Source organism: Carcharhinus amblyrhynchos, chromosome 21 (assembly GCF_965287045.1).
Source record: "Carcharhinus amblyrhynchos chromosome 21, sCarAmb.v2.hapA, whole genome shotgun sequence".
NCBI lineage: Eukaryota > Metazoa > Chordata > Chondrichthyes > Carcharhiniformes > Carcharhinidae > Carcharhinus > Carcharhinus amblyrhynchos.
The window spans coordinates 40,527,060-40,541,546 of NC_137344.1; the positions used below are offsets into that span (position 1 = coordinate 40,527,060).

At 42.7% G+C, this 14,487-nt stretch overlaps 1 protein-coding gene across 3 annotated transcripts in view; it reads left to right on the forward strand.

The window, feature by feature from the left end:
- Window positions 1–14,487, forward strand: part of myocd (myocardin) — a 620,755-nt gene that overhangs the window by 244,547 nt on the left and 361,721 nt on the right. Inside the window, exons 1-2 of one of the 3 annotated variants that reach the window (XM_080209050.1) lie at window positions 6,546–6,584; window positions 7,007–7,141. The exons of 1 other annotated variant lie outside the window; for it this stretch is intronic. The gene's annotated coding sequence lies outside the window, so the exon portion shown is untranslated. Of the gene's footprint in view, window positions 1–6,545; window positions 6,585–7,006; window positions 7,142–14,487 lie in introns of those variants that run through there. One more of the 3 variants, XM_080209049.1, reaches the window with a different exon arrangement.

The following is a 14,487-nucleotide window of genomic DNA, read 5'->3' on the forward strand; positions in this document are numbered from 1 at the left end:
CTCAGTCCTAAATCTGCTTCCCCTTATTTTGAGGCTATGCCCCCTCGTTCTAGTTTCACCCACCCACCAGTGGAAACAACTTCCCCGCTTCTATCTTGTCTTTCCCCTTCACAATCTTATGTTTCTGTAAGATCCACCCTCATTCCTCTGAATTCCAATGAGTATAGCCCCAGTCTACTCAGTCTATCCTCATAAGCCAACCCTCTCAACTCCTTTGCACCCCCTCCAGTGCTAGTATATCCTTTCTCAAGTAAGGAAGGTCAGTCTATGTATGGATCGCAGATTTCTTTCCCTAAAGGACGTCAGTGAAGCAGATAGCTTTTTTCATGATTGTTTCATGGTCATCGTTAGACTTTTAATTCTGGGTTTTTTTATTGAATTCAAATTTCACCATGTGCTCTGGTGGGATTCGAACATGGGTCCCCAGAGCATTACCCTAGATCACCAGTCCAGTCTCCATACCAATATGTCACTGCTTCTCCACCAATATTATCACAATAACACAGCAGTTTGGAAATTGGAAAATGTTGTCGTGTCAGAGGACATCGGCAGAGTTGCAGTTGTAGGTGAGTGGAGCCTGAACAAGGGGAGAAAGTATTGAGTTGAGAGAGGAAGAAATCAGTTCCATGGGGCAAGAACTGGCTGAAGCAATTGGTCTATCAGGACAGTCCTTTTGTAGATCTAGGAAAGAACTCAGGAGCAAGCTGTGTGAGGTTGGGGGTCTGAGGTTGGAGGCCCTTCTGGGGAGGTGAGATCAGTCTTGTCTGTAAAACAATGGCTTGATATTCTACTACATCACCAGAACCAAATTGTTCAATTTACCTTGCAATTTGTGGGAGCTTGCTGTGTGTAAATTGGTTCCAATGCCTACTTATATAACAATTAGTTATAAAAACGCCTCTGCAGAACAAAGAGTGCAGCAATTCAACCCTTATACCCTCTCTCTGTCTCTCCTCAATCTCCAGCTCAATGAAATTCTTCCCAGCAGCAGGAGAAACCTAAACTTAAGTCTGCTTCTTCACATTCTGGGGAAAGTCCAACTTTATATATGAGGAAATCAGCGGGGAACATTCAGTTCACATCCATCCCAGGCAAGAATTGGCTGCCTTGATTCAGTTGCAGCCGGTATCCTATTGATACCAGAGCACGGTTTAGTAGTTGTCACTTAGTGCTGACTAGCTTAGTTTTAACAGTTTGACAGCCCTTCACCAGATCAGTGAGATTTACTCAGCCCATTATATTTGTGTCACGAATAATGAGAGTGGAGATGAATTCAAGGCAGTTATCTCATTTGGAAATTCAGGTTACGTCATAAACCACAAGAGCAAAACTTGAGCAGTTTATAAGTTCAGCGGTGACATCCGAACCCTGAAGAGGGATTACAGCCTCGAAGTCACTCCAGAGTGTCTGTTGTTTTATAATCTGCCCTGTAAAGTTTATGAGTAGTTTTATTTCACTTTTATATAGTTTTCGGTCTGTTCTGTTTGTTGACAGTAAATGTTAATGCTTGTGACCAGTGTGCTGGATATTATGTACTCATGAAGATAGCGGCACTTAAAGGACTGGATTAATAATTGTGATTTAGTCACTAAATTTACCGACAAATAATGTATGGTTGATTAAAGCAAAATATCGCTTGTAAATAGTCACAAAGGGCATTGAAATGGTTGGCAGTAATCTGACCAAATGGTATAGACGACATCATAAATTGTAAGAGTGAAGTTTGAGTCGTTTGTTAATTTGTTAAACCCGAGGGTTGGATTTCAGCCAGTGATCTTCCTCGAGACATTCAGCTTTTCCCCATTAGAAGGAATATATTTTTTCTTTTAACCGCAGCAGCTTCTTATAGTGTCGCCAGTTTCAGCTGTTAAGATATCAGATGTCAACAGGGTAACGATTACTTTGGATCATTTCAATAATAAAAGGAACTGCTATTTCACTGTTGACATTGCTGTATAATGTTGTAACGACTGCTCCTGAGGCCATGATGTCTTCTTGTTGATGACACATTTCAAGCATTAAAACAATTGCCAAAATTACAAAGTGAATAATGAAAATTGCTGAAAAAAAGAGACATATTTTGTTGAAGCTTTTTGGCTTGCGCTCATCAGGACTGTTCTCAAAAATACCAAATGTAAAGGAACAACAATTTAAAAATAAAATATTTATGCTTACCTTAGTATATTACAATTTACTTTATCAAATCTAATACCAGTTACAACTAAAAGTTATACATTTCTTAATGACACAGATATGTGCTTTAGATACTTATTTTTATATATATTTATTTACTAATAACACTTACTGCCCCTGATATGGGGTAGCACGGTGGCTCACTGGTTAGCACTGCTGCCTCACAGTTTCAGGGACACAGATTCAATTCTGCCCTCAACCCTCTGTTTGTGCGAAGCCTGTACATTTTTCCCATGTCTGCGTGGATTTCCTCCAAGTGTTCCAGTTTCCTCCCACAGTCGAAAAAAACACGCTGGTTAGGTGCATTGGCCATGCTAAATTCTCCCTCAGTGTACCCGAACAGGCGCTGGAGTGTGGCAACTAGGGGATTTTCACAGTAATTGCATTGCAGTGTCAATGTAAGCCTACTTGTGACACTAATAAATAAACTTTAAACCACTACTGTTGTTAAAACTTGACTGTGAAGGAAACCTTACAGTAACCAATAAGTTGTTGAAGTATTTAAAGATTAATGAGGGAAACCAACCAATCACTCCACTTTGTCTCACTTTTTTCCATACCTTTATATTTCCCAGTTCCACTCTCAGTTTCACTTTTTCTCACGTTCTTTTATCCTCCTGGCTCCCACTCTCAATCTCGTTCTTTCTCTCATTCCTTTATTTCCCGACTCCTTTCTCACTCTCTCAAACTCCGCTGTCTCTCAACAAAATGTCTCGTGCGCCGCAGTCAGAGCCCTGATGAGCTGCACGCGGCCCACGGATCACACGTTGCCCACCACTGAGCCGGAGTGCTTTAGATATTGCACTGATGGAGAGTCATACAGTTTTAAAACATTATCTCTGTTTCTCTCTCCACAGATGCTTCTAGAGCTGCTGAGTTTATCCAGCATTTTCTTGTTTTCGTTGTCGACATTGATTTGGCTTTTACATATCTGGAATGCCAAATTCTAGAACTTGGCATTTTAAGCAATTTTAAAGCTCTATTTCATCTGATTTTTCATTTGCTCATATAACTGGAATAGGAGATTACTATAATTGTTTTCCCACCTCAGGAGACTAGTGCTGTCAGTTACTGACAAGCAGGTCAGCCTTTGACAAAGCTACAATGTACACAAACTGACCAGCTTTTTTCACCAGACCTCATTGTAGAAACATGTTGCCTAAAAATATGTGGTGACCCTCCAGGGATCTGCTAAAACTGACAGTTGGGAAAACCCAGGTTGTTAATCATGATGACTAGTCTTCGAGATTACCTTAGTATGGAAGTTTGCTCCACAAACAATCATGTTTCGGAACCAGCAACGATAACACAAGGTCCCAAAAACTAGAGGAACAACTCAAATATAAGGTATGCATATATTTGATTCTACTGGATAGGATCGCATCCAAATCCCTCAGTCCTGACCAGGGGTGCATTTTCCCATGCCCTGCCTGCCCACGATGTGTTTTCCGGTGATGGAGCCATCTCGCCATTGGCCACCGGTGGGATCTTCAGGTCGATGCACCATTGGGGAATCCACCATGGGAGATTGGGACCGGAAGATGCCATGGGTGGGAAGGGCTGGAAAATTCAGCCCTTGGTCTCTTGAGTTATGAAATAGATATTATCAATGAAATGCAGGCAATAACCATTTACTTTCCTGGCACCAATATCCTGCAGTTTGCACAAACTAATGAGTTTCTTTCACTGGGCATCTGTATGTCCAAGTCAACGTGCAAGTTAAATCATGGATAACTGTCCATCTCATTGATATTTCTTCCCTTATTTCTAGGGCCTGTTGCAGGAATCAGTTGCTGTCAGTTGGTTAAAGAGACACACATATGCACTATTTGTTTAAGTGAATGCCTAGATTGTGGCCTGCAAATGTACTTTGTTCAGACTAAACTGCTGTCTTGTTGGTGCCATCTCTTGTGAGCCATGAAACATTACCATAGCCAGACACTTGCCCCCCATTCACTGCCTTGTATCTAAAATCTTAACTCATTCTTTGTAATTCTCCCACTGCCTTTTCCACAAAATGTTACTGATCTCATCGTACTTGACATGATTGGTCAGCATAACACTCCAGTACTTGCCTTGCTCATTTTGGATTTCCATCACTTCACTATCAGAGGCCCTGCCTTCTGCTGCCAAGCCCTTTAGGAGATTTTATCTCCTTCTTAAGTTCTGAGACCAAGAACGTGTGGCACAGTGACACAGTGGTTAGCACTGCTGCCTTACAGCGCCAGGGACCCGGGTTCAATTCCAGCCTCGGATCACTATTTGTGTAGAGTTTGCACATTTTCCCTCCGTCTGCATGTGTTTCCTCCGGGTGCTCCGATTTCCTCCCACACTCCAAAGATGTGCAGGCTCAGAAAGGACAGTAGGACTAGGGGGCACAGCCTCAAGATAAAGGGGGGGCGGTTTAGAACGGAGTTGAGGAAGAACTTCTTCACTCAAAGGGTGGTGAATCTCTGGAATTCTCTGCCCGTTGAAGTGGTGGAGGCTGCCTCGCTAAATGTTTTTAAGAACTGGGTTGATGAGTTTTTGATGAGAGAGGAGATTACGGGTTATGGGGAGAGGGCGGGAATGTGGAACTGAGCCACGACAGATCAGCCATGATCTTATTGAATGGCGGGGCAGGCTCGAAGGGCTAGATGGCCTACTCCTGCTCCTATTTCTTATGTTCTTATGTTCTTATCCTAAATTGTCTCTAAGGGGAGATAGCAGGGTAAATGCATGGGATTTTGGGGATAGGACCTGGGTCCCATGCGCTTTAATTTTACAAACTAGTCTCATATTTCTTCATTCTCCATTATAAATTCTCCCATTTCTGACTGTAAGGAACCAACATTTGTCTTCACCAATCTTGTTCTCTTCACATACCTATAGAAGTTTTTTTACAGTCAGTTTTTGTGTTCTCTGTAAGCTTACTCTCCTACTCTATTTTCCCTTTTTTTTAATCAATCCTTTTGTACTCTTTTGCTGAATTCTAAACTATTCCTAATCCTCAGGTCTCTGTTCATTCTGGCCAATTGGTATGCCTCTTCCTTTGCTATCTCTCTAATTTCCCTTGTGAGCCATGATTTGGCAACCTTTCTCATTTTAGTTTTGTGCCAGACAGGAATAAACCTGTGTCCCCTTGTGGCAGCCATTTCAGCCCTGGGAAAAAAGCCTCTGAGAATCCTCCCAATCAACACCTCTCAACATCTTATATACCTCCATCAGGTCACCTCTCATCCTTCGTCTCTCCAAGGAGAAAAGACCGAGCTCTCTCAACCTATCCTCATAAGGCGTGCCACCCAATCCAGGCAACCTCCATGTAAATCTCCTCTGCATAAGAACATAAGAAATAGGAGCAGGAGTAGGCCATCTAGCCCTTCGAGCCTGCCCCGCCATTCAATAAGATCATGGCTGATCTGTCGTGGCTCAGTTCCACATTCCCGCCCTCTCCCCATAACCCTTAATCCCCTCTCTTATCAAAAACCCATCAACCCGCTTCTTAAAAACATTTAGCAAAGCAGCCTCCACCACTTCAACGGGCAGAGAATTCCAGAGATTCACCACCCTTTGAGTGAAGAAGTTCTTCCTCAACTCCGTTCTTGAGGCTGTGCCCCCTAGTCCTACTGTCCTTCCTGAGCGGGAAGAGTCTCTCCACCTCTATCCTATCCATCCCATTCATCATCTTATATGTCTCAATGAGATCTCCCCTCATTCTTCTAAACTCTAACGAGTACAAGCCTAGTTTGTTCAGCCTCTCCTCATAGCTCAACCCCTTCAACTCCGGCATCAGCCTAGTAAACCTCCTCTGCACTCCCTCCAAGACCAAAATATCCTTGCGTAAGTACGGCGCCCAAAACTGCACACAGTACTCCAGCTGCGGCCTCACCAATGCCCTCTACATCCTTTCAATGGCTTCCACGTCCTTCCTGTAACGAGGCGACCAGAACTGAGCACAGTACTCCAAGTGGGGTCTGACCAGGGTCTTATATAGCTGCAGCATTCTCTCCCGATAACGTAACAAATGCAAAGTTATTTACTGAGCTGTGATAGTACCTGTCGAGAGAAGCAGAATATGAAACTTCCCTCCTGGCATTCTGTGCGGTCTCGGTAATTTGATACACAAGGTTGACTCACAGCGACAGCAGCTCTTGTGTTCCTGGCATCAGCACAGAGTTCTTGCTAAAGGGCCTTGCAGCTCTTGTGATGTTATTGTAGTCATAATTTCAGCAAGGACTGACAGACCAGCCACATCAGTGCTGGGAGGAATGGACTCTAGCACAATGAGGACTGCCTCTTCAAGCCCAGTGCTGTGTGTGGTAGCCAGGTCTGGAGATGGGGCTTCATATTAATTCACATTCTGTCTGACTTTAAAGTGAAATTCAATTTAAACATTACTTAATTCACAAAAGGTATGGTCGTCTTTTCGTCACTTCAACTGCCTCTCAGGTTGTTTCCACTAATTTTAGGATTAACAGTTTAACTTGACTGATGCATTCAGGAATCTACAAAAAGCCATCGTGAAAAATCTAGACAATAGGTAATCTAATAAAAGTTGGCCCCTGCATCTGTTGGCAAGATGTCCCCTTTTTCTCATTACAATTTTATACTGACCTGTATTAATAGAGTTTTAGTTAAACAGAAAATGCTGGCTTCTGACATAATTTGAGAGTTCTTATAAGCTGTCTTATAAATATAAATGAAAGGCAATTTGCCTTGTTAAAAAAACAGTCTAACTTTTCCAGATTGCAGTATATTTGAATGTGGGAGAGGTAATTTGACTCTAATGATGAATGACTGTCACTTCCTAAATGTCTAACGGTGCAATTTGCAGATTTAACCGTGAAGGCACTCACAAAGTATGGCTGAATTAGCAAGAGAGTTATTTACGCAAAGAAGATAAAGGCATTGCAAGAATCAGCCGCTGACTGTTCGGGGTTCAGACACTGCAGAGCACTCCGGATAGGCCGTGAGTTCTGACATTTTCTCAGTTGCAGGCAACTGACCCTGCTGCCTTTGTGAAGTTTCCTACACACTCTTTCAAACTAACAGCCCTTCTCGCTTCTTCCCCGGATTTTGAAGAAGCTCCTTCAAAGCCCTGACTTATTGCCAGATACATTTCGCTGTCACCTTGGAATAAGCTAGTTGTAAGTAAAGTGACTCGATGAGCAAAGCGTTGTGGACAAAGATTTGAGCTTATCTCTGTGATTCACTCATTAACTCTCCGGCTAATTATCTGACTCACTCAGTGACTCATTTTTACGCTGCCTTCTTGCACTCCCTCATTCTCTCACTTCATTCCTTCCTCTCACTTGCCAACTGTTGTTACTGTTCAGAGATTGTTTCACAAAGCGTTGCAAAACCTCCCATCCCTAATTTTCAAATACTCATACATACTAACATCCCAGTGAGTTTGTAAGTAAATTTTCGCCTGTAATTGTGTCTGGACTTGTTTCCTAACGATCCGCAAAGGATGTTGCTTCTCTTTAATCCATAGTACCTTTTTAACCATCTCCTTCTGCATCTGTAGGAGGAGAATTCTGAACATTTTATAATCTGTGCACTTATATGAATGTTTTTGGATCCATGAAAACACTGTGACAAGTTTTGTCCTGTCAAAGCTGTCCCATTATAACATTCAGTTGCACTTTGAGCCCCCATAATGTTTTTGCGACCACTGCTGTATCTGGCAGCTCATTCTAAACATTTATCACTCTTGGAATAAATACTTCGCCTTAATATCTGTTTAAAATTTACTTTTCAGTGATTTAAATTTATTGGCCCTACTTTTTTGGCTTAATTTGAAGTAATATTTTTGGGTTTACTTTAACTACAGTGTTTAATTTTTTTCTAAATACCTCAGAGAGATCCTTGTCAACTGCCGTCTTTCTAGATTGTTGAGTTCTTAGGCTCATTCCCTTTACACTTGAGATCAGTCTCTCTGTTCCTTCCTGTGGCTGCAAGCGTTGACATAGTGTTGAAGTGTAACCAGCCATGCACAGTCTTCACTCAGTATGGTATATTTAGACTTGTGTGATGATACTGTAACGATAATTGGAAAATAAATTTTGCCAATTGCTCTAGTTGAAGTCTGCTTTGCTGTGGCTTATGTCATGCCCAACGATTGTGAAATGTACCCTGCTGAATGGGATATTTTGTGAAAAATAATGTGCAAGGATGGCAGAGATAGAAGTATGGTTGTTTTGCACATATTTAGATTAATTAAGGATGTATATGATTCGACATGTTCTCTGGCAATGTCCCCTGTATCCTATTGAAATGTACCTTATATTATGTTTTTTGGTTACCTATTTATCTCTGTGAGTGAGGTGGTCTTTGCAGGGAGTGGGACCTCAAAATATTATGCAGGTCCTGGTAGATTTAAAGATAACTATGGGACCAGGATTATGGATGCGTGCTATTCCGATTGATTTTTTTATGTTTCTTATCATTATCAGAAGCTGTGAGCAAAATTTCATTTGAGTTGAAAATAAATGATTAGTCAAAGTGCAAGCATGTGGTTTTCACACCATGGGAGGGACATTAGTGGGAGCGACTGCTGTCTTTTTATCGATGAATGGAAGGCTACTGAATAACTTTCTGTTTTGCTTTATTCTTTCATGGGATGTGCGCATCACTGACGAGGCTAACATTTGTCACCCATCCCAAATTTACATCGAGTTATCTGGCTTGCCAGTCAATCACGTTGCTGTGGATCTGGAGTCACATGTAAACCAGACCAGATAAGGATGGCAGATTTCCTTCCCTAAAGGACATTCGTGAACCAGATGTTGTATTTTTAAGGCAATCAACAATGGTTTCATGGTCACCATTACTGAGACCAGCTTTGCAATTCCATCGAATTTAGTTTCGCCAGCTGTTGAGGTGGGAATTGAAACTTTTGTCCATCAACAAGTTTATGACTTTATGATAATGGCCCAGAGTTTGTAGGGTTTTTGGTGGTGGACTGAGAGCATGCATCATCATTGCCCCTCTGAATCTGAACCCAACATCTGGATTTACCATAAAAGCAGATTAATTTGGAAATCTGAAGTTGGAATCATTTACTCACATCTCCGGCACGGATTGTGGTGTGGAATGCCTACCCCACAACTGGCAGTCAGTGGAATTAATTAATCTGGCAAGAACATCTCTTCTCCCACACTAATTTCACTGTTGGAAACGCCATTATGCCTCGTGTAATAAGGTGTAATTATGTTTATAAATGGAGTTCTGAGTAATAAAGACTGCTGAGCAACTCTTACAGCCCTGAGTAAGTAATGGAATGTTGTTCTGTTTCTCCATCATGATTAAGTGCAGGGTTTAAAAAGAAATTGGATTTGAATTTTGTTCATAATATTTCATCATCTACCTGTTCATTAGATTGATTCCAGGATTGAAGGATTTGTCTCATAAAGAGAGATTGAGCAGATTAGGCCTATACTTGCTAGAGTTTAGAAGAATGAGAGGAGATCTAATTGAGGTGTATAAGATGCGAATGGGGATGGACAAGGTATATGTAGAGTGGATGTTTCCCCTTATTGGATTCTAGAACGAGAGGTCATAGTTTTAGGTTAAGGGGTAGCAGATTTAAAGCAGAAATGAGGAGGAATTACTTCACTCAAAGGATTGTGAATCTGTGGAATTCCCTCCCCCAGAGTGCAGTGGTCACCAGCTGCTAAACAAATTTAAGGAGCAGATAGAAGGGTTTTTAATTACCAAAACTACCTATATCTTGGCATGGCGTGATTAATTCTGAGCTTTCAATCATTTGGAAGTCAAAGAAACAGCAGCAACAGTCCTAGACTAGCAGCATGGTGGCACAGTGTTTAGCACTGCTGCCTCACAGCATCAGGGACCCAAGTTCAATTCCCAGCTTGGATTACTATCTGTGTGGAGTTTGCACCTTCTCCCTGTGTCTGCGTGGGTTTCCTCCAGGTGCTCCCACAGTCTAAAGATGTACAGGTTAGGTGGATTGGCTATGTTAAATTGTCCCTTGGCTTTAGGGGGACTAGCTCGGGTCAATGCATGGGGTTGTGGGGATAAGGCCCTGGTGGGATTGTGGTTGGTGATGACTTAGTGGGCCAAATGGCTTCCTTCTGCGCTGTAGGATTCTATGATTCTATGAAACATGCTTCCAAGCGTTTAAGAATTCAGTTCTCCACCTCGATTTGTCTGCCCTCTTCTGCCTTCAGCTCTCCTGGTCTTCTTTTGTTGAACCACATGAATTCCATATTTTAACTTCCTTTCTGTCTGTACTGCTTTGGGCTTTCAGGTTGAGGGTTGTCAGGTCATATGTGCAGTAGTTCTTATTCCCAAGTACCAATACAGCACAGGAAACAGGCCCTTTGGCCCTCCAGTGTTGTTCTTTTGTTTAAGAAGGGTATCAAGATTAATCCAGGTAATTGCAGGCTGGTGAGACTTACATCAGCGGTGGGGAAATTATTGGAGAGGATTCTTCGAGGCAGTATTTATTCCCACTTGGGAATATGTGGATGTATTCGCAAGAGGCATGGTTTTGTGAAGGGGAGGTCATGTCTCACCAATTTGATTTGAGATTTTCAAGGAAATTATGATGATGATTGATGAGGGTAGGGCAGTGGATGTTATCTACATGAACTTCAGTAAAGCCTTTGACAAGGTCCCTCATGGCAGACTGGTGCAGAAGGTGAAATCACATGGGATCAGAGGTGAGGTGACAAGGTGGATACAGAACCAGCTCGGTCATAGAAGACAGAGGATAGCATTGGAAGGGTGCGTTTCTGAATGGATGGCTGTGACAAGTGGCATTCCTCAGGGATCAATGCTCGGACCTTTGCTGTTTGTAATGTATATAAATGATTTGGAGGAGAATGTAACTGGATTGATTAGTAAGTTTGCAGACAACAAAAAGATTGGTAGATTTGTGGATACGATGAGGACCATCAGAAAATACAGCAGAATATAGATAAGTTGGAGGCTTGAGCAGAGAGATGGCAGATGGAGTTTAATACGGATAAATGGGAGGTAATGCATTTTGGAAGGTCTAATACAGATAGGAAATATACAGTAAATGGCAGAATCCTTAAGAGCATTGAAGGCAGAGGAATCTGGGTGTACAGGTACACATGTCACTGAAAGTGGCAATGCAGGTGGACAAGATAGGTGAGAATGCATACGGCATGCTTGTCTTCATCGGCCAGGGCATTGAGTTTAAGAATTGGCAAGTCATGTAGCAGCTTTATAGAACTTTAGTTAGGCTGCACATGGAATATAGTGTTCAATTCTGGTCACCACACTATCAGAAGGATGTGGAGGCTTTGGAGAGGGTACAAAAAAAATTTACTAGGATGTTGGCTAGTCTGGAGGGCATTAGCTATGAGGAGAGGTTGGAGAGACTTGGTTTGTTCTTACTGGAAAGATAGAGGTTGAGGGGTGACCTGATAGAAGCCTACAAGGTTATGAGAGGTACGGACAGAGTGGATAGTCAGAAGTTTTTTTCCCAGGGTGGAAGAGTCAATTACTACGGGGCATAGGTTTAAGATGTGAGGGACAAGGTTTAAAGGAGATGTACGAGGCAAGTTTTTTACATAGAGGTTGGTGGGGGCCTGAAACTCGCTGCCAAGGGAGGTAGTGGAAGCAGATACGATAGTGAGTTTCAAGGGGCATCCGGACAAATACATAGATAGGATGGGAATAGAGGATTTGATCCCCAGTCAGGCAGCACAGTTGGTGCAGGCTTGGAGGGCCGAAGGGCCTGTTCCTGCGCTGTAATTTTCTTTGTTCTTTGTTCATTGTTCAGTGGAGTTCTTCACAAATGATACAAATTCTTAAAAATCCTTCCAAGCTTGTTTTGAGAAAACAATTGCCAAAATCCTAAACATATTAAAGTAAATACAAATTTACCTTGCTGTTACTGCTTTTGGGTCAAAGACCATCATGTGTCATTACTTTACCAGTAACGATTGTATAGGTTTACACAACTCTAAATTACAGAATATTCACTATCAAAAATGCCACATATGCTACATTCCAAAACTATTAAACCATAAGGGGTAGTAGCAAAATCAATATTTGCCAAAACTTTCCATAACAGGTTGCCTTTAACATCATGTTCAGAAATTATGACTGACAGAAACTACATTTTCAATGAAAAATTAAGTTCATTTATTGTTATCACAAGTAGGCTTACATTCATGCTGCAATGAAGTTACTGTGAAAATCCCCTAGTGGCCACACTCCAGCGACTGTTCGGGTGCACTGAGGTAGAATTTAGCGCGGCCAATGCACCTAACCAGCACTTCTTTCAAATTGTGGGAGGAAACCGCACCACCCCACGCAGACACGGGGAGAACATGCCAAGTGGGCACAGACAGTGACCCAAGCCAGGAATCGAACTAGTGTGCCTGGCGCTGTGAGGCAGCAGTGCTAACTAGCATGCCACCGTGCTGCCAGAATGCTTAAACGTTACAGATTGGAGCTTGGTGAGCAGTGCATCTAACATGACTTTTTAATCAGCATTGTCAATGACTGGAGTATTCTGCCCTTCTTACTGACTTTGGTGCCCAAATGCATGCCCAATGTGTGAAACTGTTCTGCCGTTTTGTGCCTCTGTTGCATTCTCTTTGCCTCCCTTTCCTTTCTCAAAAAGGAAGAAAAAGTTAACAGTTTTTGGAGACAGAGGTTTTGCGGCATGTGCTGTAATGAAAAATACTGCCCCATGGTGGTTAATGGAACCTTTTGACTTGTGCAGGGGCTAATAGCTACCCTTCCTCCTAATAATGTTCACTTGCTTTCTCTCATTGAGATCCTCATTGGCAATAAGCATTGGCTAGTGAACTGAACAGAAGCACAAAGGGTATGTGGAGGTTTCTTTTACTCGAAAAATCAGTGACAAAAAGTAGTTTGAGGCGAGAAGGAGGGGGAATCAAACATGAAACCATTTCTTTAGGCCTGCAAATACTTGCAGAACATTTTTGTGTTGGTTAGAGGAGCCCAAAAACAGAGGCCCCCAGGAAACATTTACTGTCATTTGTGAGACATTGACATAAGACCTTTCTTGACCTTTGCTATGATCTCAGCTGTTATGTATCCTGTTTTTAAGGTGACTTGCTGTGAAATTATTGGTCGGGATTCTCCAATCTTGTTCGCCCAACCAATGGTGCCAGCAAGAATGGAGAATTTGGCACTCAGCCAAAACCCCATTCACTGCAGTGGGACTGGAGAATCCCAGCCGTGTAGGCAAGGTCAGAGAATTCTGGCCTATATGTCTCAAAATGCTTTCCCTGTTCCAGCAGTACTGCACAACTTGGGCAACGAATGTGGCAAGGTGCTGAATACAAGGCAAGATGCTGAATAGAAGCCAAGAGCGCCCGACAAAACAGGAAGGGGAAACTGGAGGCTAAGTTGTCACTCAGGCTAGTTTGATCCCCAAAGTAAAGAGGTTGTATTTATTGTGGGTTCCCAAGTCACTGACAGACTTTCAACAAAAGAGTCTTTTATTCACAAGCTCAGTAGCTACTGCAGCACTTGTGATTTGTCCTTGCTTCTGGGAATAACTCACGTGCTCCTGCCACAGGCCTTCTTATGTAGCCATGTCATCACATTCACACACGACCACTTGGTCTCCATTCTTCCGGTTTAGTTGGAACACTCAGTAGTATGTGATGTAGAAGTGTGCACAAGAGCAACCTATGTATAGACCATTGTGTAACATACAAGTTAAATGAGCTAACAGTGCATAAACTGTTTACGTATATAGTTAGGCACGGATTGAGCAGTTACAGCTGGTGCATAGCCCATCATGTCTTCTCCATCCCACCCTTGCCCTTTTTGTTGCAGAACCTCGTGTTTGGTTTGCTCGGGTGCTCTGAGCCTAAGATCACACCGGCCGATGGTATTGTAGTTCTACTCTGGCCAGTGTCATTAGTGTGCATGAGCTGGAACGTTCCATCAGCTTGTTCAGTGGGTACAGGGCTCACAATGTTGGCCTCAAGAGAAGTCTGCATGTGGAGTGGTGTAGAGGGCCTGTGCCATGGGCCCGATAACTGAAATGCTGTCTTATCTGTTAGTGCTGGTTCTGATGCCTGTCGGGATGCCTGCGGCTGCAGACATAGTGGGCCCTGTGAGCCTGCCGCATAACTGTTCAGCTGCGAGTCATGGCTGTGTACCATCGCCAGCTGTTCATGGCCAAAAGCCGCCTAGATCCTTCCCGTTTCACCGGGTAAAAAGGGGCTGAATCTGTGGGCATCTCGATAGTTGCACATTTTGCTTCTCAATCTGCATTGCACGGGGGCACTGTTCATGTTGGTTTTATATTTAAGCACAGCACAACCT